The 27,655-nt window shown below is 46.2% G+C and overlaps 1 protein-coding gene across 1 annotated transcript in view; it reads left to right on the top strand.

Annotated features, from left to right (window-relative positions):
• OPCML (opioid binding protein/cell adhesion molecule like) overlaps positions 1–27,655 on the top strand; it is a 1,074,524-nt gene that overhangs the window by 549,449 nt on the left and 497,420 nt on the right. The gene's annotated exons all lie outside the window — the stretch shown is intronic.

The raw sequence follows: 27,655 nt of genomic DNA on the forward strand, positions 1-27,655 counted from the left end.
ATGTGAGTGGGACTCAAGGATGGAGATGGACGGAGAGGTGAAAAGGCGCCCTGGGGTGGCAGGATGAATGGTAGAAAACATGTAGGACAGGCTTGTGAGGCCCCTTAGCTTGGGCGAGCGTGAGTTTATGGAGAAATCAGCCTATGCTGTTGTGCTGTGCTTCTCAGCTGAGGCTCAGAGGAGCTGGGTTCTTCTTCCAGGCTTGGAGTTTGGTGACAAGCTTGTGACAAAAAGAGTAAAAGGAGCAAGGGAGTTTAAGGCGTTGGACCAAGTGGACCACAGACCATGAAACCCAAGCTGGTTCAGGGGGATGTGAAGACAGTAGAGGTCTTTCTTGAGGAAGTAGAGGAGCCCATGGTGAGGGCCCCAGAGTTGTCGAAGAGACGCTAGTAGTTAGATGAGCGTCTGGAAGCAGAGGGTGTGGTTTCATAAGAGCAGGCGCATTTGAGTTAGTGATTTGCAGGGAGGTGGGCGATTCTACTTCCTGACGAGGCTCACCTGCTCAGAGCCAGGCTGGCATCATGCACAAAATGCATGAAATCCCTTAGAATGAGGACAACATTTGTCTTTAGATCTAGGCCAGAACTGAGCCCAAAGCGTGGCTTGAAGAAGCCTCTTTCAAGAGTAAGGTGCCAAGGCAGGCACCGGCTCTGGCGGACAAGTTGATTAAAAACAAACAAGCAGCAAACACAAAATGGTCATCCTGTGGCACTGCTCGGGCAGAGGGTCAGCTGAGGGATGAGTGCCGGGCAAGGGCTGGGAGAGGCTCTCCTTAGACCTGGGGACACCCAGAGTTTCCCGATCCCTGGTTCCAGGTGGCAGGACGCTCTGGGGAGTGAAAGGCGCTCTTGCCCATCATCAAAATTACGTGCAAAGGTGACCGACCTCTAACCTGTGATGTGAGTACTTGGGGCCTTGAGCAGAGGGAGCAGAAGGCCACGGTTTCCACGAAGACTGCAGAGCAACAAGGAAGGGCCTGTTTCCGCTTCTGTTTTTGCTCAGCAGCAAACAGAGCCTCTTGTCTGTTGGGCTGCCCGTGGCCACTGCAGCCATAGTTTGAGAGAGGTTGGAGGGAAAAGGAGGAAAAAGACATTAAGAGGAAAATGTCACCGTTTCCAAACGTCGTATCACTTGACAGTTTCTCTTCGTGGGGCAACAGCTGCTCACCATGACAAACAATGGCTTTAATAAAAACGCACACAAGGAGATGCAGCAGCAGAAAATGAATAATGGAGACTTCTCCCCGACATGTCGTGTAGCGGGGGGGCATACACCCAGCCACGAATAGGACCTTGGGAATTGTGCATTGCCAGTGCCTTTCAGACAGTCCCTGGTAGGTGGCCAGCCCTTGTGTCAGGCAGGTTCCGGCTGCAAAGAGCAGAATACGTGGCATCTGGTTTGAACAGAGGTACCTAGCGTGGGACATGAAACGGCATGCCCATTCATTGAGAGGGATGGCAGAGAAGGTTGAGCGCTCGGAAAGGCACGCTGCAGAACTGGGGCCACCGACGGATTCTGTTTTACACACAAGAAGCTGTCCCCACCCCCTAATCAAAGCCACCCAAATTGGAAAGCCACTGCTGCCAGGAAACTACTGCCTTGGGGAAGCTGCCTTGAACAGGAAGCCACAGCAGCCCTGCCTAGGGGACCAGCGCCAACGGGCATGCCCTTTCCCTGTCTCTGGGTACCTGGGGAAGCAAGTACTTGGGCCCTTGAACCCCAGAAAAAGCAAGTGCCTCCACGATAATGCTCACCGGGAGGAATGGCAGCTGTGGTGGCAGCGGCGCTGGTGCCTCTTGTGCGAGAAGTACAGCGAGTCACACGCGGGGTGCGGTTTGGTGGTTTTAGGATCCCACAAATCCGAATTTGGGGACAGATGGCGGTGACTCTTCTATGGGTGTACCTTAGAGGAGGGAGGACACAGAGTAAAAGAGAGGGCTGGGAAAGTGAGAGGACGGTGACAGAGCAGCCTGTCCTCAGCCTGGGGCTGCAGTGGACACAGCCTCCCTGGAGTCTCCATAGCCATGTGTCCTTACGCCTCACTCACTACCTGTCACCTCTGCACAGACACGTAAGGGGGAAAGCTCTTTGCCACTGAAAATTCCACAGAGGGGCCATTTCAAGTCAGAGATAGAAGTGGAGAATGAAGGCACATAAAAATATTTTATTCATATTATAAAGAGATAGAAGTGGCGAGTGAAGAAAAGCCCCAAAGCAACATGAATGCACAGAAGCACCAGGAATGGCGGCTGGGGGTGAACATATGAAGTCATGTGAAGAAAGGCAGTGTCTACAGGGGGCTTCAAGGATCGCCTAGACACCGATAAAGTCATGAAGGGCTGCTCCCGTTTGTTTTAGCACACTAAGGACATGAGCGGTAGTTAGTGGAAAGGAACAAAATAAAGGGAGAATGGCACAGCAAACTGCATTTCAGCCATTGGGGAGTCTTACCCAGTATGCTCTGATCACCTACCATGTGCAAGTTATCAAAATGAGGGAAATAATAGTTTGTGTCCTCAAGGGAATTAAGACATCTGCTGATCTTGTCAGAGCCATTACCAGGAGGAATCTAAAAGATAGAGATTTTTTAGCTTGGCTTCTTTCTCAACATCTGGAAGAAAAGACTTCTTTATTATAGCTGGTCACTATGTGTAAAGGGTTAAAAACCCTATAGCACTGTGCTGTAAGGAATAGAAAGAAAAATAAAGACTGTGTCCCTGCACCCAAGGAGCTGAGAGTCAATTTGAGGAGCTAGAATACACCAAGGAAATAACAGTACACATTTTGATTGGCAAAGACTTAGTAGAATATAGGACACAAAGAAGTGCCTTCCTAACTGCCAAAGGAAAGGTACACAGAGTAAAAGCTATAGCAGCTCAGAGAAATGAAGGATCCCTTCAGTTTGGAGTGCTGGAGGAAGTTTTTATAGTGGAGGTAAGATTTGAGCTAAATCTTACAGGAAAACGTATATATGGGAGACATGTGTGATGTTTGAAGTGAGGGTTTATAGAATACTCATGGGAAAATGATTTCATTAAAAAGAAAACATTTAATAGCTGGCGGGGGAGGAAAAAGTTGGGTTTTTATTGTAAACAGCCATGACTGCCAAGATAATTTGAAATATGTTCTGTAGGCATTCCAAAGGAGATCAGCTTGATACTGTCCAGAATCAAGTATATATGACTGTGGACTTTTCAGGACCATGGTAACCACTTGATCTCTTTTTAATCTGAAGTAAGAGCTAGTTTTTGTTTGTTTGTTTTTGCTTTTGCTTTAAATTTCCTCCCCTTTGTATTTTTAACTGTATGATTCTCTATTTTAATATTATATTAATTCTCTATTTTAATATTAAAATTAATAAAGCATGCAGTATACTTGACAATAATATTATATATTATTATATAATAATATTATTATATATATTATATATAATAGTATATAATAATATTATATACTATTATATATTATTATAAACACCCCCACCCCAAATAGTGCTTCTGTTTTAGGCAAGTCACCTCCAAATATGAATAAAATAATTTTTATGTGCCTATATAAACATAAGTCTTGAGAATTTTTCAAAGATAAGGTAAATTTGAAAGGACAAATGTCTTGGAACCATGATGGATGTGAAGACAAGGTGCTTTGGTACACCTGCCCCTTTAGGATGGAAGGTGAGGGGCACAAAGAAGTAGAAACTATAAAGAGGGAAATGGACAACTCACACACAAGCAAACAAGAAAATAAAACATGTCCTCAGGGAAATCAGTATCTAAAGTTGCCACAATGTATTATCTAAAATATCCAGTTATCACCAAAAAAAAACATGAGACATGAAAAGGATCAGCAAAGAGTGGCCCATACAAGGAAAAAAACATAGGCAACAGAAACTACCTGTGAGTGGTCCCAGATGTTATACTTAAACAAAGACTTCAAAGCAGCCATTATAAATATGTTCAAAGAACTAAAGAAAACCAGGCAAAAAGAAGTAGAGGAAGGTGTTATCACAATGCCTCATCAAATAGAGAAGATAAAATAAAATATTGTAAAAAAGAGGGCTTACCTGGTGGCGCAGTGGTTAAGAATCCGTCTGCCAATGCAGGGGACATGGGTTCGATCCCTGGCCCAGGAAGATCCCACATGCCATGGAGCAAATAAGCCCGTGTGCCACAACTACTGAGCCTGTGCTCTAGAGCATGCAAGCCACAACTACAGAGCCTGCGTGCCACAACTACTGAAGCCCATGCGCTTAGAGCCCGCTCTCCACAACGAAGAGTAGGTCCAGATCACCACAACTAGAGAAAGCCCACACGCAGCAACAAAGACCCAACACAGCCAAAAAAATAAATAAAAATAAAAAAAGAACCTAATGGTAATTCTGTTGTTGAAAACTATAATAACTGACATTTTTTTAAAAAATTACTAAAAAAAACTCAACAGTAGATTTCAAGTAGAAAAAAAGAAAAAGAAATCATTGCACTTGGACCTGGATTGATAAAAATTAGGCAATCTGAAAAACAGAGAAAAAGGAATAAAGAAAAATGAACAGAACGTTAAAAATGCCTGGGATACCATGAGGCACACCAACATACATGAAGTGGGAGTCCCAGCAGAGGAGAGAGGAAAAGGAGCAGAACAAAATATTAGAAGAAATAGTGGCTTAAACGTTTTAAAAATGATGAGAACATTTATCTACATACCCAGTAAGCTCAACAAACCCCAAGTACAAAAACTACAAAGATATCCACACCATAGTAAAAATGTCAAAAGACAAAGAGAAAACAACAAGAGAAAAATGACTTATCACATGGCTTTTCATTACAAATAGTGAAGGTCATGAGGCAGTAGGGTGACATATTCAAAATGCTTTTTTTAAAAAAAAAAAGAAAAGAAAGTCAACCTAAAAACTTATATCCAGCAAAACTAACATTCAAAAAATAAAGGTGAAATAAAGACAGTGCTAGATATAAAAACTGAGAGGCTCCATTGCTCATAGATGAATGTTCTTCAGACTGAAAGCAGGAGGCTCCAGGCAGTGAGGCAAATCTACACCAAGAAGCAAACATCACTGATAAAGGTAGTTATATAATTATAAAAGACTGTACAAATGTCTATTCCTTCTTTCTTCTGGTAACTGATTTTAAAAAAATAAAACACTTGTATAAAACAATATGTATGTAATTAAAATGTTGTGTCCATACATATAGAAATGTAATATACTTGAAAATAATACCATAAGAGGTGAGTGGGAGCAAAGGTGTATTGGAGTAAGAAAGTGACCCCAGACAGTGACTCAAATCCACAAGAACACAGAAGCAAAACCAGAAATAGTAACTTAAATGGTTAATACAACAAAATTTATAAATATACCTGTGCTCTTTTTCCTCAGCTCTATAAAAGTCATAAAGTTAATTAAAATTATGATTTGTGACAATACGTTGTTGGGTTGTAACATATACAGAAGTAATATGTATAAGACTAATAGCACAAAAAGTGGGAAGAGGGACTAGATCTATATAGAAGTAATGTTTCTATATCTCACTGGAATTAAGTTAGTATAAATGTGAAGTAGATTCTGATAAGTTAAGGTGTATATGATAAGCTTAGAGCAACCACTAATATCTAAAAAAACAGTAGAGTGGAACTTATTAAAGAAATTGTTATACTAAAAATTATTCACTTAATGTGGAAGAAAGCAGTAAAGGCAAAGTAGAAGAGCAAAAAGACATGAGAGACGTAAAAAACAAAAAATCTAAATATAAATATATCCATAATAACATTAAATGTGAATAGATTAAACAGTCCAATCAAAGGGCAAAGATTGTTAGACTGAATAAAAAACAAGATCCAACTATATACTCTCTGTGGGAGACACACATTAGAAACAAATGGACTGAAAGCAAAGACATGGAAAAGATATATAATGCAAACAGGAATAAAAAAGCTAGACTGGCTTTACCACAAAATAGACTTTAAAAGAAAACAAATAGTCCAAAAATATAGATTGAGAGACATTTTATGCTGATAAAAGGCCAATCCATTAGGAAGATATAAAAATTATAAACATATATGCATCTAACAACAGAGCCACAAAATACATGAAGAAAAACTGACATAACTGTTGGAGAAACGAACAATTCAACAATAATAGTTGGAGACTTCATAACCCACTTTCAATAACAGATATAAAACTAGGCAGAGGATCAATAAAGAGAAGATGTGAACAACACTATAAACCAACTAGAACCAACAGATATTTATGGAACACTCAGCTTAGCAACAGAGGAGTACAGATTACTCCCAAATATACCCAAAACATTCTCCAGGATAGATCATACGTGAGCCAGAAAACAAGCCTCTACAGATTCTAAAGGATTGAAATCATACAAAGTGCGGCATCCACCCATAATGAAATGAAAATAACAATCAATATGAAGACATAACCAAGAAAAACATACGGGATGCAGCTAACACATTGCTTAGAGAAAAAATATATAGGTGTAAAAGCCTATGTGTAAAAAGAGGAAAAGCATCAAATCAAAAATCTAATCTTCCACCTTAGGACAATGGAAACGAATAGTAAACTTAACCTCAAGCAAGCAGAAAAAGGAAATAATAAAGATTATAGTAGGGGCTTCCCTGGTGGCGCAGAGGTTGAGAGTCCGCCTGCCGATGCAGGGGACATGGGTTCGTGCCCCGGTCCGGGAAGATCCCACATGCCGCGGAGCGGCTGCGCCCGTGAGCCATGGCCGCCGAGCCTGCGCGTCTGGAGCCTGTGCTCCGCAATGGGAGAGGCCACAACAGTGAGAGGCCCGCGTACCGCAAAAAAAAAAAAAAAAAAAAAAAAAAAAAAACAGATTATAGTAGAAGTTAGTGAAATAAAGGCTAAAAAAGAGAAAAATCAATGAGACTAAAAGTTGGTTCTTTAAAAACATTGACAAACCTTCAGGTAGAGTAAACAAGAAAAAAGTAGAGAATACTGAGCTCAGAAATAAAAAAGGGATATAACGAATGGCCTCATAGAAATAAGAATTGTAAGAGAATATTATTAACAATTGTATGCTGATAAATTCGATAACTCAGATGAAATAGGCAGCTACCAGACTGCGTAACTGAGCTTTGGGAGATGGTGTGGTGTATGTGCTTGTGAATTATTCCCAACAAAGATTAGGAGCTGGTTTACTTACGTAGTCATTTCTGTCAATTATTGATTGAAGGTTGCCCTTGGCACTTTTGACCTGCTACATACATTGTGGGAATGGCTTCCTGTCATCCTACAAAGGCCCTCAGGCACAGAGATGTAGAAACTAGAAGGAGGAAGTCATTTAGATCACACTGAAATGGTAGGTGTATGGGTGGGGCAGTAACAATTTCTGCTATGAGGTGAGAGAAAAGGTGATGACATAAAATAATTAACACATGGTTTTCCTTTATCATGGATTTGGACCCTGTATTGAGAACATACGTCTTTTTTTTTTTTTTTTTTGCGGTACGCGGGCCTCTCACTGCTGTGGCCTCTCCCGTTGCGGAGCACAGGCTCCGGACGCGCAGGCTCAGCGGCCATGGCTTCACGGAACCAGCCGCTCCGCGGCATGTGGGATCTTCCCGGACCGGGGCACGAACCCGCGTCCACTGCATCGGCAGGCGGACTCTCAACCACTGCGCCACCAGGGAAGCCCCACATACGTCTTTTGATGTGAGCACTTCATGAAGCTGTTAAAGTCCTGGTGATCTCCATGGTTGCTGTTTAGAGATTTCTTCTATTAACCATTTTGTACAATTGACAATTACACTTAAATGGAAACACAAACATGCATGAAGCACAAACTCTCATCCCTGTCATGTGGACATCTCCCACTCATATTCCCCAGAGTGGCTCCTCCAAACATGGATTTCCTTTCCCAAGCCCCCTGTGCTTTCTCACATTCTTCAAAAATGACCTAGATTCCCATAACTCCAAAAACAGTCGGAGCCGCCAGATGTGAATTATTTCGATTTCCACCAGCCTATTTACACGCTCCCTTAATATCACAGTTTTGAGTTTGTTGGATGTTTGTTTATTAAGGAGTGTCCTTTAGAGGGAAAAAAAGGAAAGGAAGCCGTATTAGGCAGAAGAAACTGAGCTGCAGTGTGGAAGCAGGAGCTTCAGCTGACCTCACCAGGCATTCTAGAGCCTAAATGGCCTGGTACATGTCCCACGTTGGGCCAAAATGACTTGGCCTTTAAACGCTACCTCAACCACTCATTGGTTCAGGGCCTCCCTAAGAAGGGCAAGACTTCAGATAAGGCAGTTCCCTGTAGCCGCGTTGTCCCGGCAGGGGTTGCTAACACTCCCCATAGCAGGACAACCCTACTAAATCCTCTTTTAAAAGGAGATTTGCACAGCACGTCTCCAAATCCACCATAGCTCACCTTGTGCCACCCAGACCCATTTCTTCCCGTGTCTCCAGGATTCTACTGGGGTGTTCTTCCCAGAGGGGACTTAGTAGAGGAATGTTAGCGGGATGAACTACTGCCCCCAGCTCTGCAGCTGGTTTGGGGATCGCAACTGAAACTCAGCCTCTTTTTCCTCCGCTCTCCATCTGGATACCCTGCAGCATGCCCCTCTGCTGCTCCCCATGGCGTACCTGGGGGTGTGAGCAAGGCTGTCATCCCTCTGAGCTTTTCTCAGGCGAGGGCTGCTGCACATCCGTCCGTCATCACCATTGGGCAGGGGCGTGCGAGGGGCACCAAGTGGGTCACCTGGATGCCAGGTACGGCTCCCCTGCCCCGCTGCGTCACAGCAGTATTATTTCATCGTTTTTGTAACTTCCTTCCTGCAAGTCCCAAAATACATTAATATCCAAACAGGCAGCCGTGACAGCAGTCACAGACTTCTCCCAGCATCCCTCGCTTTCATGTGCTTCTCTTTCTTTGTTTCTTTTGTTGTAAAACCCTTGAGCGTGTAGTCTAGATGTTATTCTGTGCTCCACCTCCTGACTTTTTAGCTCATTTGAGACTGGCTTCTCCCTCCAGCACTATCTCCTCTTTCCAAGGTCAAAAATCTGGCCTAACTGCCAACACGCCTTCAGATCTGATTCTGCATCATGGGGCAGAGCTGCCCACGTGTCTTCGACTTTCCCTTCCTCACCGGTTCCTGTCTTTGCCTCACTCCCTGGATCCCGCTGCCCTCCAGGGCTTTGTCTCCTACCTCCTCTCTCCCTGCTCTTTATTATTAGCAAGGGTGTCATTCATCAGCTACCAGCTCTAATCCCGGGCATCTCCAGACGACCTCTCTGTCTTCACTTCCCTCCTGTTGAAGACAGTTCAGGCTCAAGGTACCATGAACAACCCGCTAAACTCTTTTAAAGCCAACTCCTGCCACGACTGCCTCCAGTCTCCTGTCTGACAGCATCGTCAGCCTTGCACATGGAAGAAATGGATGAGTCGTACTTCTCTCTCTCCCCCTTGTTGATGATGGAGTCACCTGTCTCCTGTCTTGCTCCTTCCCTTGGTTCCCACAGTCTCTGACCCAAGCCCGCTGCATCTTGACTGAGCTCCCATGCTTGACGCTGACTGGGCTTCCATCTGGCTGCTTCGTCCCTGGCAGTGGCTGTGGGGTCGTTTCCATTAGGCAGAGCTCAGAGTCAGCTCACTCTGTGTGTAGGATCTGGTGGAGTTCTTGCCTTTCCCTTTCATTGTGAAGGTGAGCAGACCTTAAAGGGGCTACATTTCTCTCTAGGGGAGACAGGAGGGTTGAGACAAATTGTGAAAAGCTGTCAGGTAAAGTGGGGTGAAGTTTGGGTAGGTGTGCACGCCGGGAAATGGGTTTTGCAGATGTGATGTCCTGCTCTCCCTTTGAACGCACAGGGTTAGGAGGGTCCTGGCAGGGCCGAAATCAGATAGACACACGTGACAACTGTCACCCAAACCAAGGATCAAGGACCTATTCTGGCTCAATGATTCATTTTCATTCATTTATTTCTGTGCTTCCTCTTTTCACTAAAGCTTTTAGGAAGTTTTTAAAGCATTGTTCTTGGGATGAAGATATAGTAATAATAGTTTAAAAAAAGCAAACATTTCGGCCATTATTATATTAGTACTATTTATTGTTTACTATATTATCACATATCATATTCCATAATAATATGTAGTAAAGATTTAAAACCCATGTATGTGAAATAGTTTCAGGATCTTTACAAATATCAATGCGCCGCTCGGGGCATTGAGAGCAAGGAGGCTGCTGTCAAGTGTGGCTTTAAGAGCAAGGGCTTCCCGGGTGATGAGTCCGCTGTTGTGGCATCCAGAAAGGCTGGCCATCACGTGGCCCGTCCCTCAGAGCATCCAAGAGCATCACTGCTGCCCGCTGCTTTCTCTAGCCCGTAAGGGTCAGCGGACTGTCAAGTATGCACAGAACTCTCTGCGAGATGTCCACAGCTGTGTCAGCCCCGTCCCAGGTGTGGAGTGCTGTGCCAGCGACCCCCACACACCATTTAAAAAATTCTCACAACAACCCTGTGAGGCAAGTTTACAGGTCAGTAAGAAGAGGCTGGGGAAAGTGGATAACGGTCTTGATGGCGATGGTTATAGCTGTCCTAAGCTGGGTCCCCTGAGGCGGTGTTTGGGGCACAAGATGTTTATTAGGGAAGTCCCTGGGAATCAACAGCTGTGGTGGGGGGAGGAGCGGGAACAGGAGTGTCGGAGGTCAAGGTCAAGGTCAAGGGGGTGACACAGCTCAGTCAGGATCCTCTCTCGCTGGGTGGAAATGACTAGGCCTTTACTCTGAGCCTTGATCGGTCACTGGAGGTGGGCCATACTGGGGAGGGATTTCCCTGCCTTGCAAATGAGGAGATCCCAGAGGCCGTCGTCTGTCAGCCCTGCCAGCAGCTGGACCAGCGAGCATTCCCTTGAAGAAGAACTGGGGCAGTTCATCTCTGCATCCACCACAATCGTGGGAATTAAAATGTATTAAGTGCTTAACAAAGATTAATGAAATTAATCGTGATAGCAACCCTATAAGGTTGGACGGCTAGTCCTTTTGGGTGAGGAAAATGAGGCTGGTGAAGATAAGGAACTCGCCTAGTCACACAGGGTCCAAATCTGAACTGCGATATCTCCCCTTGCCTGTACTGTCAGCCATGCACGAGCAGTGACAGAGAAAAGTATAGGAAATGCTCATATCCTGAACAAATTATTTGTACAGGTAGGAATAACACCTGGGAAAGAAGAATGCAAAACAGAGCACGTTGCCATGTAAAGAGAGCAGGGATCGGAAGGACGTTGACCTGAGTTTGGATCCACCACTGTCTGGCTGTGAGGCTCCTACCAAGCCACACACACCTGCCAGGCCTCAGTCTTCTCATCAAGATAGCCTGAGAATACCCTCCTCTCTGGCCTTCAAAAAAGGGGCAGTGGAGTCTGCCTAACAGATGGTCACGTCACATGACGTTCATGTTAAACTGTGTTGTCCACAGTGTCTTCTGGGGTGTCCCAGGGGACCCCGGTGAGGACGGTGACATCATGGAAGCATGGGAGCTTGGCTGAGCTTTGAAAGTACTGATGGGGGTGAGGAAGGAGGAGAGTGGGGAACAGGGAGGGCTGGCGAGAAGGGCAGAGGCAGGGAAGGGACAGCGGTACTCTTAACAAAGACCTTGATGTTCCCCGTGCCATTTCATGACGTCTTCCCACCTCCAAACGGACCGGTGCCATCACCCCCCTCAATTTCCAGATGAGAAGCCTGGGCTCTGAGGGTCTATGAGACATGCCTTCAGGGGATATCCTTACTCAGTGGTGGGACCATGATTTGGACCCAATCTGCAGGATTCAGAGTCCATGCTCTGACCGTGATGGCGTGCTCATGTCTGCTGCATGTGCGTCCATAACATGTCTCTGTCGAAGGAGATGGGGAATCAGGTGTTTCCGGTGATTCTCTTCTTGTTCAAGTCATAGCTCCATGTGTGTTTGGAGTCAGCATTATTCAGACAAGGTCTATGCAGAAAGGGTTCTTTCCCTTTACCTGTGTTCCCACGTTCTCCAGCTTCATCTGCCATTTGCTGCCCGCCCCGGGGTGTTTCCTGGACTGTACCTTTCCTCTCACAGCTGTATGCATGTGTCTTGCCCTCTGGGCTCAGCGCAGAAGGATTCCTCCGCCAGTTTCTGAAGGCTTCCCTTCCCAGTAGCTACTGCTCACGGGATGGGCAGAGCCCCGATCCTGCCGTGTATGCTCACTGGCCTGAGCCGACATCCAGGGGGGAAATAACTCAGGTGCAGGTGTGTAACGCCAGAGGAGGTCAACACAGAGCTGGTGGCCCTGTAGCTAGGACGGGGACAATGCTCAGGTGGAAAATAATAATAAGTAATGATAAAACAGCAACAACAGCCATGGTAACAATTAGTAATAATAATATTGTCGTTATGATAGGAAGAAGAACTAATGTTTACTGACACCCTTGACCTTGGCATCCTCTCCTGCCTCCCATTTCTCTTCTGCTAGGTCAGAAATTTGAATGAATGGAAATAGGAAGAACATTCTAACAGCAAGAGCTGCCTATCGATATTGCAAGGCCATCTGTGATGTAGTGATAACTCGTGTGCATGGAAGTGCCCCCAAAAAACCTGGGTGCCACGAGCCAGGGGTCGCACACAGGATTTTAGCGTTAGCTACAGGTTAGCGCAAACAATGTCTGAGATTCCTCCCTAGTCCAAAATTCTAGGACACAGGGATCAGGCATTTCCCAAGGAACCTGAAGCTGCCCTGTCGTACCTGTGAGGTCCTGAGTGTGGGTGGGTGATGCCCCGCCAAGGTCCCGTGCTTTTGGCGCGGGGGTCAGGTGAAGTGTCACAGCTGCACGTCCACATTCATGGTTCCCTGTGCACTCTGCCGAGCAGGGCTGCTGTTCTGTCTGGCAGATAAGACGGTCTCTGTCATTGTTTCTCGTCTACTCAGGGAAGGCAGACTGGTGGGGACTTGATGTTCTGAGGTCAGAGGTGCTGAAGTGAAAAGCTACGTTGGGGGACAGCTCCTGATTAAAGCAAATCTAGCACAAAATAAGGCAAAGACTCAAATATCGAACACAGTTACGTGATTGCCGGTGATTGGATCCACGCAGCAGCTCCCCAATCTCCCCAGGCTCCCCATGCTCCCCAATCCCAGCTGGCCGGGTCTTCTCCGGAAGGTGGGCTGTCTTTAAATTTAGAACCATACAAGTGCAACAGCCCAAGCGAGAGCCAGTGTGAAAAGCCGTTTTCAAGGTGGATTTGCACATTGAAGGAGCATCTCTAAAGAAACAAACAGCCAAATCCTTAACTTGGTGCCCCCTCTATGACAAATATAAGAATAACAGTCAGGTTTTCCTTTGAGCCACCGTCTTCCATTCACTCACACCGTGGTCTAGACTCAAAATCTTTTCCTCCAGATCTGAGTGGAAATCACTGATAAGGCAGACTGCTGACGTACAAGCAAAATGAGCCTGTTTACCATGTGGGAGGTTGCTAATTGCAAAGAAACGTGAGTTCCAGGCTCGCTCCTTTGTCTGGGAAAAGCTGTCTTTGCCGTGACAGAGGAGGGTGTGCAGGCGTGGGGAGCCCAGGCCTGGAATCGGGATGATAACTGGACTAGTTTCTGTGCTTGGCTTTTCTCTTACTGGGTTTTCTTCCTGAGACAATTCATCAGGAAGCATCCTCGGCCGTCTGCTGTGCAGTGCTGTGCAGCCCAGTTCAAGACAAAGGCTGCTAGGAAGATGACCCTCCTGCGGAAAAGCGTCATACCCGTTCACTTAGCAGACGTTTAGTGAGCACCTACTTTTTGCCAAGCTTTGTGCTTGGTGCTGAGGAGAGAGACTGACTGATCCTCCATCAGACAGAAGAGAGAAAGTGTCCTGTACTTACCTAGGCCAAACCCACTGCAGTAAGATGACAGTAAGAAAGGATATGATTCTGAGGAGGTGCCGAGGAGGCAGGAATACTCATGCTGGGAAACTGGGGACGTAGCCAGAGAAGGTGACTTGTGAGCTGGGTGTAGAGGTGAGCTTGGGAACTGGACGTGCAGGGGAGGGCACTTTGGAAAGGACAAACAGCACGGGCTGAAGCCGGAAGAGATGTGAGTGGAAAGGCCCGTGTTCCCACAATGGGCATGGATCCATCCTCTGAAACAGGATTTGCAGATCATCTGGTTCAGTGACTTAGTTTTCCGGTGAGGACCTCGAAGGCAAGAGAGTGGAAGTAACTTCTCCAGAGTCTGAAGCTCTGACCTCTTCAGCCCCTTCGCACCAGCCCCCCGTGTGTATTTGTATCTGCTGTTCTTGGGGCATATTTATGCTCTGGAGTTACTTGCATCTCATATCCTTGTGCCTGGCGCTGGCTTTCTTCCCCTCGCCAAGTCTGCAAATAGCATTCTCTTCGCTCTTCCCCTTAAATGCATCCATCCATCCACCAATCAGTCAGCCTATCAAACATATATATATATATATATATATATATATATGTACAGACTACCATGTCTGGCCCTTTCTACGCTGTTTCTTTCTTTTGCTCTTTAGAGCTACCCATCTCTTTGTGTTGTTCATCTTTAACATGAACTTGTTCTTGATTGAGTTAAGATATGAAGATCTCAGAATCTCTTTAGCGGTTTCAGCATGCCTAGAAGCATAGGTATTTCAGAGCTGAAAAGACACCAGGATGTAACTTGGCGTGCTGTATGTGTCTGTCTTAGTTTCTACCCTTCCAAGAAAACTATTTTTAGAACCCCCTGCCCAGCACCATTGGTTTGTGCTAATTAAAATGAGTACGATGAGGTTCATTTCTGACAGACCCTGCCTCTTGCAGAAGACAGTCACCTGTGCCCTATTTCAGAGTCTGGGCAGGTTATCAAATTCTCCTGCTTCCCTTCCTCGCAGGCCCCCGGTGTCCTCAGCCTCACTCTCGTTCGGCCTCACCGCCTGATGACAAGGTTTTCTAGCTGCAGACCTGGTCTCTCTTCTCTGCAGACCCTCAGTGACTGGGGTGGGTGTCAGAGCAAATGACTAAGTCCAGGAGTTGTCAGAAAAACGGTCTGTGGAACAAAATGCACACTTTGCCAGAGGGTGGGGAGGTTAGAAAGCAGCATATCTTGACACAGAGAGAGAAGTGTTGGAATTAATTCATAAACGTGTTGGATGGAAATTAGCAGATGAAGATTTGCAAGGGGAGAAGAGACAGGGGGGAGAGAAATGGGAAGAGACAGACAGATGGAGAGGGGGAGGGACAGGGTGGAAAATAGAGCAGAAGATGCAGCTTTATTTCGCAGTCTTGCTTTACCCTCCGTTGAAGCAGCCTGTGCTTTTGCAGGGATCCTGCCTCGCCTGTGTTTTCTGCTCCCCTTTTTAACCTCTGCCATCTTCAACCCCTGATCCTGGCCTCACCCCAGCTTCCTGCCTCCACAGCAGTTGTGCTTTTCACACACGCGGGATTCCTGCCTTTTGATGAGGGGCCTCTCTCTCTGCAGAGAGCGCCAAACTTCTGATGTCCCCATGCTAAGAGGAAAGGACTGGGCCTTTAGGGGGAGATCTTCACTCCTGATGCTCTGATCTTGTTCAAGTCACCCTCTTTTAACCTCGGCTTTCCACCTGTAAAATCAGGATTCTTGGGCAGGCTAAATGCAATTATGCGTATAAGTCATTTACCTTAGAATCGGGTGTGCTGTATGCATTCAGTTATTATTATTGTTATTATTATTATTCATAGCAGCGGTACAAGTACCAGATTCTAAATTCTCTCTCTCGTGTCCTATAACTAGTAGCTCAGTCTTTCTAGTAGAGGTAAGAGGTCCAAGCGCTGTGTTTAAGTTCAGCTTTAGGGCCAGGACAGACACACATTACTCTGTTTCCATTCTTTAATTGATGGTTGGAGTCTTGCCACGTGACACAGCGTCTGTTCGATGATGTTCCTTTCTGGAACAGACTACAGGCCATCACCCAATCCCATTTTGAGAGAACGCTTGAGATCACCGCGTGTGAGACCAGACACGGTTGGGTTCATTTTCTTCCCTCTATAACAAGGGTTTGCCCTGAAGTATCTCCTCCCCTCAAGCCCCTTTCTGCCTCCCCAGATTCAAGGTACCGTCTCTAAATCAGCACCTGCCTGTAGTCTTACCGTGGGGAGATCCTGAGTTTTTTCCAAAGTAGATCTAGATAAACTGAAGCGTGTGCACTCTTAGGATTCTTGTAAGGTTATTTCAGCCTCTCTGCATCCTGATTTCTTTCCCGTTCTCAATGACATCTAACCCCGGGTTTCTGTACCACTGCTTTAGGACCTCTTCCCCGACCTATGAACGGGAACAACAAAACAAACTTTCCATAAAATCCACTCACGCCAATGCACACACTCTTCCCGAGTGTTTTACAATTTGAATTTTTTTTTTTTTGCGGTACGCGGGCCTCTCACTGTTGTGGCCCCTCCCCTTGCGGAGCACAGGCTCCGGATGCGCAGGCTCAGCGGCCATGGCTCACGGGTGCAGCCGCTCCGCGGCATGTGGGACCTTCCCGGACCGGGGAACGAACCCATGTCCCCTGCATCGGCAGGCGGACTCTCAACCACTGCACCACCAGGGAAGCCCACAATTTGAATTTTTTAAGCACGAATTGGACTTTGTCTTTTGAGAAGGAAACATCCGGCATTAGCTTGCTTGTGATAAACTACCTTGGGAGAGGGTAGAGAGGTTTTCCTCCCTTCCCTTTTCTAGGATGTTCCTGAGGAAAGCAGTACCAGTTTAAACTCTTTTAGGAGGATTGCTGCAAAGGGAAATTGAGATGGGTGGTGGTTAATTTTATGTGTCAAAGTGGCGGGGCCACAGCACCCAGGTATTTGGGATAAATTATTCTAGATGTTCCTGTGAAGGTATTTTTAGATGAAAGTAACATTTAAAATAGTAGACTTTTGGGGCTCTCCTGGTGGCGCAGTGGTTGAGAGTCCGCCTGCCGACGCAGGGGACACAGGTTCGTGTCCCGGTCCTGGAAGATCCTACATGCCGCGGAGCGGCTGGGCCCGTGAGCCATGGCCGCTGGGCCTGCGCGTCCAGAGCCAACGGGAGAGGCCACAACAGTGAGAGGCCCGCGTACCGCAAAATAAAATAAAATTAAATTAAATTAAAAATAAAATAAAATAAAATAGTAGACTTTGAGTGAAGCTGATTAACTTCCATCACGTGGGTGGGCCTTATCCAAGCAGTTGAAAGTTTCCTTAATGGAAAACCACTGACTTCCCAGAGGAGGAGGGAATTCTGCCAGCACACAGCCTTCAGATGTGAACTGCAGCATGAACTCTCCCCGGGTCTCCTGTCTTCAGGTCTGCCCCGCAGACATGGCGCACCACAACTGCAGAGGCTGGGTACTGGAAATAGATCTAGCTAGATAGATAGGCTAGGTAGGGAGATAGATAGGTAGGGAGATATTGGATTGTATATCTTCTCCCTATATATCCTGTCTAGCTTCTATCTTCATATATATATCTGTCTGTCTGTCTCTCTGATCCTGCTGGCTCCTTTTATCTGGAGAATTCTAATATAAGATGCTTGGATGCATCTTTCTCTCTCCTGTAATGCTTCCTTCCTTCCTTTTCTTCTACTTTCTTGTTGCCGTTTCCTCTGGCCCAAGACTTCCTGATGCTTGGAGGGGGAAGTGTCAGGAGTGTATTCTATTTCTCCCCTTCCCGGTTCTCGGCCTGCATTTCCTGCCAGCACGGGCAATGGAGAGCTCACGACCCAGAGTGTGTGTGGTTTTTTTTCGTTCATTTGTTTTGTTTTGTTGTGTTCTGTTTCCCTGTATTGATCTCTGTAATATTGAATCCATCCAGCAAGGTGACTGGGAGCTCAAGCAGCTGGGAGGAGATGAGAGTGAACTTTGGGGATCACATCAGAGAGAAAAATGGGTGTTCAGTTGAGAGGTGGGGGGTCGGCATTAGTGGTGAGGAAAAGAGATTGCTCAGAGACAAATCCCAGATGTCAGTGTGGTGGTGGTGATGATGCTTGGAGGCTAGCAGAATTTTAGAGACTGTCCAGGCCAATGCACCTCAAACTTTTTTGGCCAAAACCCACAATAAAAAGACGTGTTAAAATGTGACCAGGGCACAAGTGCATGTGTGAGAGCTTGAGAACATGTATAAATAAACACATAAGAGCTGGATTCTGTGATGTGATAACACTTTATGAGAGGCTTCCTCTTTCCATCACAATGATCATGTCCATCACAAGCTATGCTTCTGGTTAGTATGGTTATATCTCATTAATTAGAATCCTAATATCTAGAGCCCATACACAGTGTGTGTTAACCCAGCCACCTGCTCTCCCACCATGAGGAACTTCCTCCAGGATAAATACCGGTGTGGTCCAATGTCAGTGCTGTGTGGGCACAGGGAGTCTGGACTGACACACACTGAACTACTTTAATTCTTCTCCACCTCAAGCTAAATTGCTCCCAATGAAATATCATCCAATGTCCAAATGAAGCCAAATTTCTTCAATTATCTAATATTTGGAATGTGCATCTTGAACAGCTCGAATATCTGTGAAATTGGAGGCTATGAAATGGAGATACATAACTGGTCTTCATTATTAATTGAATAAATATTTATTGAGAATGTGCTATTCGCCAGGAACTGTTATGGTTGTTATTGATATAGCAGTGAACCGTGATGGGGACAGGAGAAGATACAGCATTTTCTACTTTGAGTTCTTAGAAATGACTAGAAACAATCTTTCTTCTCCATGCACTGGTTTCTTAATCTAATAATAATGATACCTTTCTCACAGAGATGTTAAAAGGATGACATGAGGTGATACCTGTGAGGCGTGTACCCTAGCGTCTGGCACATAGCGGGATGATGGTGGTGGTGATGATGGTGATGATGGTGATGATGGTGATGGTGATGATGATGCTGATGGTGATGATGGTGATGATGGTGATGATGATGGTGATAATGGTGATGATGGTGATGATGGTGATGATGGTGGTGGTGATGATGGTGATGATGGTGATGATGGTGATGGTGATGATGGTGATGATGGTGATGGTGATGATGGTGGTGATGGTGATGATGGTGATGGTGATGGTGGTGATGATGGTGGTGATGGTGATGATGGTGGTGATGGTGATGATGGTGATGATGGTGATAGTGATGATGATGGTGATGATGGTGATGATGGTGATGATGGTGGTGATGGTGATGATGGTGATGATGGTGATGGTGATGATGGTGATGATGGTGATGGTGATGATGGTGGTGATGGTGATGATGGTGATGATGGTGATGGTGGTGACAGTGGTCACTGTAATTGTTCTTTAAATGTTGGTTGGTTGGTCTGTCCCTGAGTGGGTCCAGAGATGGAACTTCTGACCTGAAACAGTTCATTTGACATGTACTCGTTACTCATCAGCCACATAGAAAATGCTGTGATTAGCACATGCAGGTCTCCGACAAGTCCACAAAACTCTTATCTTCAGACACCATATATCAGTATTGAGGGCTGTCAGGCTACAGATGAAATAAAATAAAACCCAATGCCAGCCTCCCTCATACCCACATCTCTGTGCAGTTAGAGCCTCACTTTCTCCCTTCTTATTCTGTCACACTCAGCTGGAAAGCCTGGGCACCGTTTGCTCTCTCCATCATCCCTCAGCTCACCAACTGACTTCTGCTGCTGCCCCCACAGTGAAACTTCTTCTGCCAAAGCCACTCTGTTCCCACTGGGAAGACTGAGCACATGGCAGACCATCCTTCACTGTCCTGAATTCCCTAGCATCAGACACCATTAGCCACTCTCTTCTTAATAGTCTAGGAGGTCATTGATTCCCTGATTTCCCTTTGAATTTTCTGGCCACTGCCCAGACTCCTTCATGAGATCTCCCCACACCCCTTCAGCATTTCTGTTGCCCAGACCTCACATCTAAGGCTTCATTCCCCTCCCTGAATCTTGTGCTAAACAACTGCCACAGGACCCAGGGCTTCAGCTCCACCTAAACAAAGATGATTACAAAATCCATAGCTCTAAACATTGTGTCCTTCTCAGACTCAAAACCTAAACATCCAAATGCCAACAGAAAGCTCTCCTTGGAGGTTTCACTGGCCTTACCTTCCACATTGACCATTTATGCCCCTCCACTCAGTATCCACTCTCCTTACCATTTCTCTGCGATTGGTTATGTCAATCATCCACTCAGTAGCCAACATCAGAAGCCCAGCAGCAGCCTAAATCACTCTCAGTCTTTAAAAATGCTCTTAAGAGTCACTTCCTTTGAGTAGCTTTCCAAGAATCCTCACCTAATTTAGATGGTCCAACTCTGAGATGTTGTAGCATCCTTGCATGTTTTTATTTTAAATCTTATCATATTGTATTACAATATCTGATTCATTTGCCCTACTAAATTATAAACGCCTTGTGGGCAGGTGATAGATCATGTTCTCTGTATCCCCCAGCCCAGCAAACTGCCTATATATTCAATGAGTCTTGGTCAGAAAAAAAAAAAAAGAAAGATTGAATGAATTAGTCAACAAAATAAGTGAACAATATATTTTTTAACGCTTGGCAAACGAGATAAGATTTCAAGTAATCAACATATAATATAAAATGCAGGTCCTAGATCCTCTCTAAGACCTAGGGAGTTCAGATTCACTTTAGCAGGAAGGGGAGAGAGGGCAGGTGAAGCATCAGAGCACACGTCCTTTGTGCTGAGCCCTCTGCTGGGGTCTCATATACAACTTGTTCAGTTCTTCAAAGGAAGAAAAAGTACAGTGTTGCTAATCTAACCAATGAGTAAACTTGGGCTCAGAGAAGTCTGGTCCATTGCCCACATGGTCCTGGGTGACAAGTCCAGATTTAGAGCCAGGCAAGTTGGCTCCTGACGGGCATTCTGTCCTCCACACCCTGGTTCTCAGGTGGAATGATCCACTTTCCGCCTGTCATAGTGGAAGCTGTAATGAGACTCTGGAGGGGTAGACTGTAATAACTCCTACTGAGCATTTAAAAAACACATTTTATGGCTTGTAGGTTTCAATATAAAGTTTTTTTCGTCATTTGATTTATAGAACTATATGTGGTGTGGAGTTACAAGAGGCAGGGCTGGGATGCAAAGCATGGATTTTAATTGCTGCCCCCTATCGGTGCTTCTCACTGGCCCGAGCACATGGGGCCTGACAGAGAGGGTGTGATTTGGTCAATGATGGAAGGGGGAGGGGGCAGAGCAAGATTCCACTGACCTGAAGTCTGGCCTCAGGTCAGCAGTGGACTAGGAAAACCACTGAACATCTATTTGCCTCAAAAGTCCTCATAATAAGAAAAGACATGATGGTGATGATGGTGATGATGGTGATGATGGTGATGGTAACTATGTAGGGACAGATGTTAACCAGACTTACTGTGGTGATACTTTTGCAATATATATAAATATCAAATCATTATGTTGTACACCTGAAACTAACATAGCTTTATATGTCGATTATACCTCAATTTTAAAAAAACATATATATTTGGCTCGGTTATCAAGAGTGCAAAAAGACAAAGAGAAATGAAGTCCCTCATTCCTTTTTAGCACTGATCTTGTAGGCAGCTATTATACAGGGATTGCTTTGAGTTTTATTTTGAACAGAACTTGTGTCTCATCTCAAGTATTACATTCTGGTATGTGTTTCCATGTCTTGGAACTTCCTTGAGCCTAAAAACTGAAGGCTTTTGGTTCAGTTCATTTTGAATTCTTACCTCTCTATTCACTAGCAAACATCTCTAGCTGGTAATACCTGCACGTCCTGAGGGCCCAAGACAGACAACATCCCCCAGCTAAACCACGATGCCTACTCAATCGTCCCGCCCCACTGCATCCTCCTGATTTAGGTCGGTTTCTGGAATATAAATATGCATCATGCACAGGCTTCTTATTTTATTTCTTTCTAATGCACACACAGAGCAGCTGGGTACAATCTTCTCTCAGATAAACACAAGCTGTAAGTTTTCCTTATTTATAAATAACACACAGTTTGAAATTGCTTTTACAACTGGATATAAATTTCATTAGATAAATTCAGATATTTCTGTTGGATCCAGAGTTCCCCATAGCCAACCTCATCTAGGCAGCCTCTCCATGGTACAAGGAAACCATTTTAACAACCACTTTGATCCTTAGGTGACTTCTAGTTCTAAAATTGGCTCTTTAAAATTAGAGAGAGACCTGTTCAGTTTCCCATATTGCGCGCGCGCGCGCGCACACACACACACACACACACACACACACACACACACACACACACACACACACACACACACACACACACACACAATCTCTGGACAACTTGGAAATTTGCCTGCCCTGCTCTGTACAGCTTATCTGCCCCCAGAGCCACTTCAGAGAAAAAAACCTATGATGGTGGGGGAATTAGGTCTCTTCCTCTAGGTAATCAGAAAACATTTATTGGGTCCTTACGGAGGGCCCTGCAGGGTGCTGACAACTTGTATTTCATTTAACACTCAAAAATACTGTACACATTCATTACTATCATTGCCTCTATTTACAGATGGGGAAACTAAGGATTATCAAAGTTAAGGATATTGTATAAAATCACCCTGAAGTAGGTTTTAGAGGTGGGATTCAGGTGGACTCCAGTGTCCAAGTTCTGGTCTGACCCACTACCCAATAAAACAAGGGCTTTTGATTGAACTACATCATAGCTGGTAAGTTACAGCAGGAACAAGGACTTAAACCTGGGCCCCCTGGATTCATTAAGGGTAAGTGAGTAGCATTTTTTAAAAACCATACCGATATAATTCACAGCCTCATCCCCAAACAATTTTAGAATCTACTGTCAAAAGCTAAGATACGGCCGAGCAGAGGAAGTATATTAAGAGACAAACTGAAAACAGTGGAATCACTAAACTTCAGAACAGCTTAGGTTCTAAAGTTTATACTGATGGGGTTTATTTCTAATTTACAAACAAAGGTAGAGGGGCCTCTACATCTGGAGGGAGGTTTCCATGGATAACATCTCCTCGCCACACACACAGAGCAGAAAGAGAAAGACGTTTATCACCGTTTTCCCTTTAACAGTGAGCCTAGGTGAGCTGCTAGGGCTGTCTTCAGTGCTCTGCTGTGGCTTCAGCCTCCTTCCTCCTGCTGCCAGCCCACGGCTCCACTTGACGGTCTCCTACAGCACTTCACTCACTCCTTCAACCTCTGCCTCTCTAAACCTATTTCTTCTGGACTCAGCCTCATCACAGGGTATTGTGCCACCCCAAACTCAACCCCTTCTTTTTCTCAATCCCAGCATCCAGACTCTCAGGAAGCCCTGACTACTGTACTTCCACAATACGCCCCTTACCTTTCCCTGTTTCTCCATCACCATTGTCACCGACATCATTTCTTCCCTCTTCTGCTCCCAACGCTCTCCCTGAATCCCACTCTGTGCCCTTGCAACTCCTTCATGACAAAGTGATATTTTAAAGCTCATCAGATCAGGTAACCTCCCTGCTTTACGTTTTCTAAAACTACTACATTGCACTGGATCCAACTTGCATTTTCTATTACAAATCGCCCTAAATATCTAGACGTCTGTAGGTCTGGATCGGAGCTTTAGTTGGTACGTAGGGCATTTACATCCTTTCATTTGTAACTTTTTACACGTCACAAGTTGTAATCACTGGAAAGTGGGGATTTTGCTATATAGTCATAATTTATGATTAGTAAGTGCTTCCACTGTGCCGAGTCCTTTGGCAATTATCTCATTAATTGTCACCCTGTATTAATCAAGTTTTGAGGTTTTCTATTCTGTATTTTAAGATGCTTTGACATCTTGGAGGCTTGCAAATTCTGGAGAGACTGTCTCTCCCAGGGCTATAGCTAATTTCTAGAGATAGCAAACAACTTGCCTTCAGCACGTCCTTCATATGCAAACCAACCCAGTAAGAGCCCACATCCCTAACCATTTCCTCTACCCAATTGTCACGCGCCAAGCCAATGTGTCCCCTGCCCTGAGTCACCCCAGGGCCAGGTATTGGACAACTAGAGACCACATCCAGAGTCCGGACCTGCCACAGTTATTCAAAAAATCCAACCCTAAGTCTGCTCAAGCTTGCCCTCCCCACCTTGCCAATTCCTTCTCCTGGAAACCACCATCAGGTCTCTGGACCTTGCTTTCTCCTTGTCCTTTCTGCTTCCTCTCTCATGTGGCCCTGCGTAGTGTGGTGTGCCCCCTCCTCTGGGGAACGCCAAGGAATGAACTCTTCTTTCAAGACAGTTTTTTCCATGTCTGCCATCTTACCAGACCTTACAACATAATCTTGGGGACGTTTCACAAAACCCCAAAACCCTATGAAATAGGTGAGACGGGTATTATTAGATACCAGTCACACAGCTGAAGGATCAAGGAGTCAGTATCTGATTGGACAATCCAACTGCAGAACCAATACGCTTAGTACTCTAATCCGTCCTCATTTGTCTTCATATGTGTCATCAAATACCCAAAAGAGGTTTAACCGGGGGTTTCCCTATCATAGTACTCAGTCAAGAATTTCATAGAAACCTCCTGCTATAAACTACTTTTTCATTGTTCATTGCAAAGCTCACCCCCTTTTAACTTTCCCATTTCAATCTGGTTTGGCCTTCCAGTCTCTAAATGGATATACTGGTCCCTAGCAATGCCTTACAGATGAATGAAATCTCCCCCACCAAACTGTAGACAGGCATAGATTCACACAAAAATCAGACCTCTGTAGTTATTTCTCTGATTCCCTAGCCCTTAAGTTCATGTATTCACCCACAAATATTGAACGAGGAAGCCGACTTACAGAAGAGAAAGATAACGGCCCCATTCTCTAGGACTCCGGATACCTGGGGGGGGGGGGAGTCAGCCCTGCAAAAATAAAAAGTTTATCCTTTTCCCAAGGGCAGGATTTGTTACATGTTATTAAGAATATATAATGCCTCACTTCATCCTATCTCTGCCTCTCTTCTTGCCCTGCCTGTTCTCCTCCCACCCGGAATCTCATGTTCTTTCCTGCTTTCCTTTCTTCTCCAGTAACTCCTTGCATCTCAAGTAATCCTTCACGGGCTGATTCAGCCTTTGGCAACAGCCCACCTGCACCTCCTGAGAAGCCCTAGAACCAGCAGGTGCGTGAGTCGGCTGTGTCACCCGTGTGCCCGGCAGCCAAGCAGCAGGAGCTGCGTGGCTTGTACGGCAGCCTGACCCATCCCCACGGCTCCCATCCTTGGTGTTCACGAGACAGACTCTGTCATTGAAGAAATTCATAAGCCCAGCCCCAGTTCTCAGCTTTGCACAGATTAAAGCACTAAAAAAGTCTTTCCAGGCTGTTGAGAGTGGACAGGAGCATCTCGGAGTTTAGAGGATTATGTACAATGTGTATACAGAAAACCCAGGTCTTAAGGAAAGATGTGTGTCATGAAAACTGGTGGGTGATCCCAAAATAAGTTGTTTGGCTGCTCTCTGAGGCCTTGCCTCTCCTCCCAGCATCATGACCCCTCTCAGCCGGAAGCTCACTGGAGAGTGTGCTGCTCGTCCCTGCATTATTAATGTCTGCATTCTGGGAAGGAGAGGCCACGTACTTTCACTCTATTAAAACTTATAAAACATAGGTGGCATAACTAGTGACGAGTACTCTTTCTTCCTGAGGTACGATGCTCTAATTAAAAACTTTAGACCTAAGGTGTATGTGGTTCTCTTTTTACAGGGGGCAGGGGATGGGCGGTATTTATTTATATTACGGTATTTATCATAGTATAGTATATAGTAGTACAGTATTTATTTGTGCCCAGCTTTTATAACTGAGAACAGGTAGCACACTTTTGTGCCCTTCAGCAACGAACACAATTAATGGTATAAGTTTAAAGCTTATTTCTGAATTACACTTCATTGCAACAGCTGTTCAGAGCCCAGGCTAATTTTACAAAAGGATTTGAGAAGGAATGCAGTAAAGCAAATGCATGTAGCAACTATTAAATTATGATACAAGGGCAGAAGCCACATAATAAGGGGTGGCTTTTGTCAGGGGGAGCAGAAAGAAAGCCTCTTGACAGGCCCAAGGAAAGCCTGAGATTTTCAATTCTTAACCAAAGGAAATGCCTCCATACTCCAAACTGACAGGCTCTAAGAATGCCTTATCACCAGGTCCCCTCCGGATACGGTGATGGTGCCACTTTATGTTGTGATCATAAAGCCACAGATGGATTTTATAAGAATCAGTCTTATTACTTTTTAGGATCTTTATGTGTTTTTCCCAGTTTTTGCATTTTTACAATAAGATACTTGGGTAATAAGCGTGGAGTAGGACAGGGACGATTTTGCTCGTGGCGCAGTAGGAAGAAATTCTGATTTGCCAGCTGGAGAGCGAGAGCGCGCAACTCAAGGGCCAGGAGCATTTCCAAGGTGGGTCACCGGAGGAGAAAGCGCTCCACCTTCTCGCCAAGTCCTAGGAGAGCTCTGCCTGGAATGGGACTGTAGCTCGGCCACGTGGAGAGGGGGCTGCCGAGCGGTGGACGCGCACACGGGGTCAGAATCTCGGCGTGGGAAACCTAGTTGAGCTCTCCAGGGCGGGGTTTGGCAACTTCTGCCTTGGCATCCGGCATCCGGGGAAGGAAGGTGCGAGTCAGTTTACAATTTGCTGCGGTCCCGAGCTCCCTCTCGTGCCCTCCCCTCCCGCCCGCACGCAGGGAAGCCGCCGAGAGGGGCGCAGTTTTCCCGGGCAGGCGCCGTTTCGGGGGAGAGAGGAGCGGGGGACGTGGCGGCCCGACACGCGCGGCTCCCGGCGCGAGTGGGCGGCGCGGCTGGGGCTACGGTGTGCGCCCGCGCCCAGCGCCCGCCGCGTGGCGCGCGGTCCGCCAGCTCGCTCTGCGCCGGCCCAGCGGAGAGCTGCGGTCAGTGATGGAGCTGCTGCCATGACAACCGCGGCGGTCTGGGCCCGCGCGTCTTGGAGCTGCTCCCGGGAGGCCGGTGGCGCGGAGGCCGGGGGCGGCCGCTGAGCGTGGCGTCCGCGCGTCCCCGCGCCCCGCGCCGCGTCCCCGGAGAGGCGGGCGCGGCGTCCGCCAGCTCCTCGTGGGCCCCGAGCCTGCGCCGCCGGCGCTCCGCGGGCCGGGCTGGCCGCCAGTCGCCGCGCGGGCTGCGGCGAGGACGCCAGGCACCCACCGCACAGGAGGATCCTCGGGCTCGGCGGCGGCTGCGGGTCCCCGCGGTGGAACTTTTTACCGCCTTTGCGTTCCAGATTGGAGACTCGGGCTGGTTTCTAAATACAACTGTACATATGTGTGATCTAATAAAACATTCTCTCCTCTCCTTGAAGCGGCAGCTTTTTATGACATCTCCTTTATGTCAGAGACACTTGCCTGGCTTCTTTGGGTTATAAACTTTTGATGCCAGACCTCGGCAGGACGTGCCCAACTGAATGTTAAAGTAGCATCTCGGAGAGAGGCAGAGAAAGAGCAATCCGTGACCTTCATCCCTGCACCTTCCTCCTTCCTCTCCCTTCCCGGCCGCCTCCCTCCTCCCCAGGGGAGCGTCGAGAAAGCTCTTTTTGGATGCAGGAGGGGGCTTCTGGTTCTGCCAGGCTGGAAAGCTGAGGCAGGATTTGAGGAAGAATCATTAGAGTCGGGAGAGCCTGGACTCCGCTTCTGCTTCCCCCTCTGCTTCTGGCTGGTTCCAGCCCTTTCCTCCCTCC

The sequence above is a fragment of the Monodon monoceros genome, unplaced genomic scaffold (assembly GCF_005190385.1).
Source record: "Monodon monoceros isolate NGI ecotype Baffin Bay Population unplaced genomic scaffold, NGI_Narwhal_1 Super_Scaffold_7, whole genome shotgun sequence".
Lineage (NCBI taxonomy): Eukaryota > Metazoa > Chordata > Mammalia > Artiodactyla > Monodontidae > Monodon > Monodon monoceros.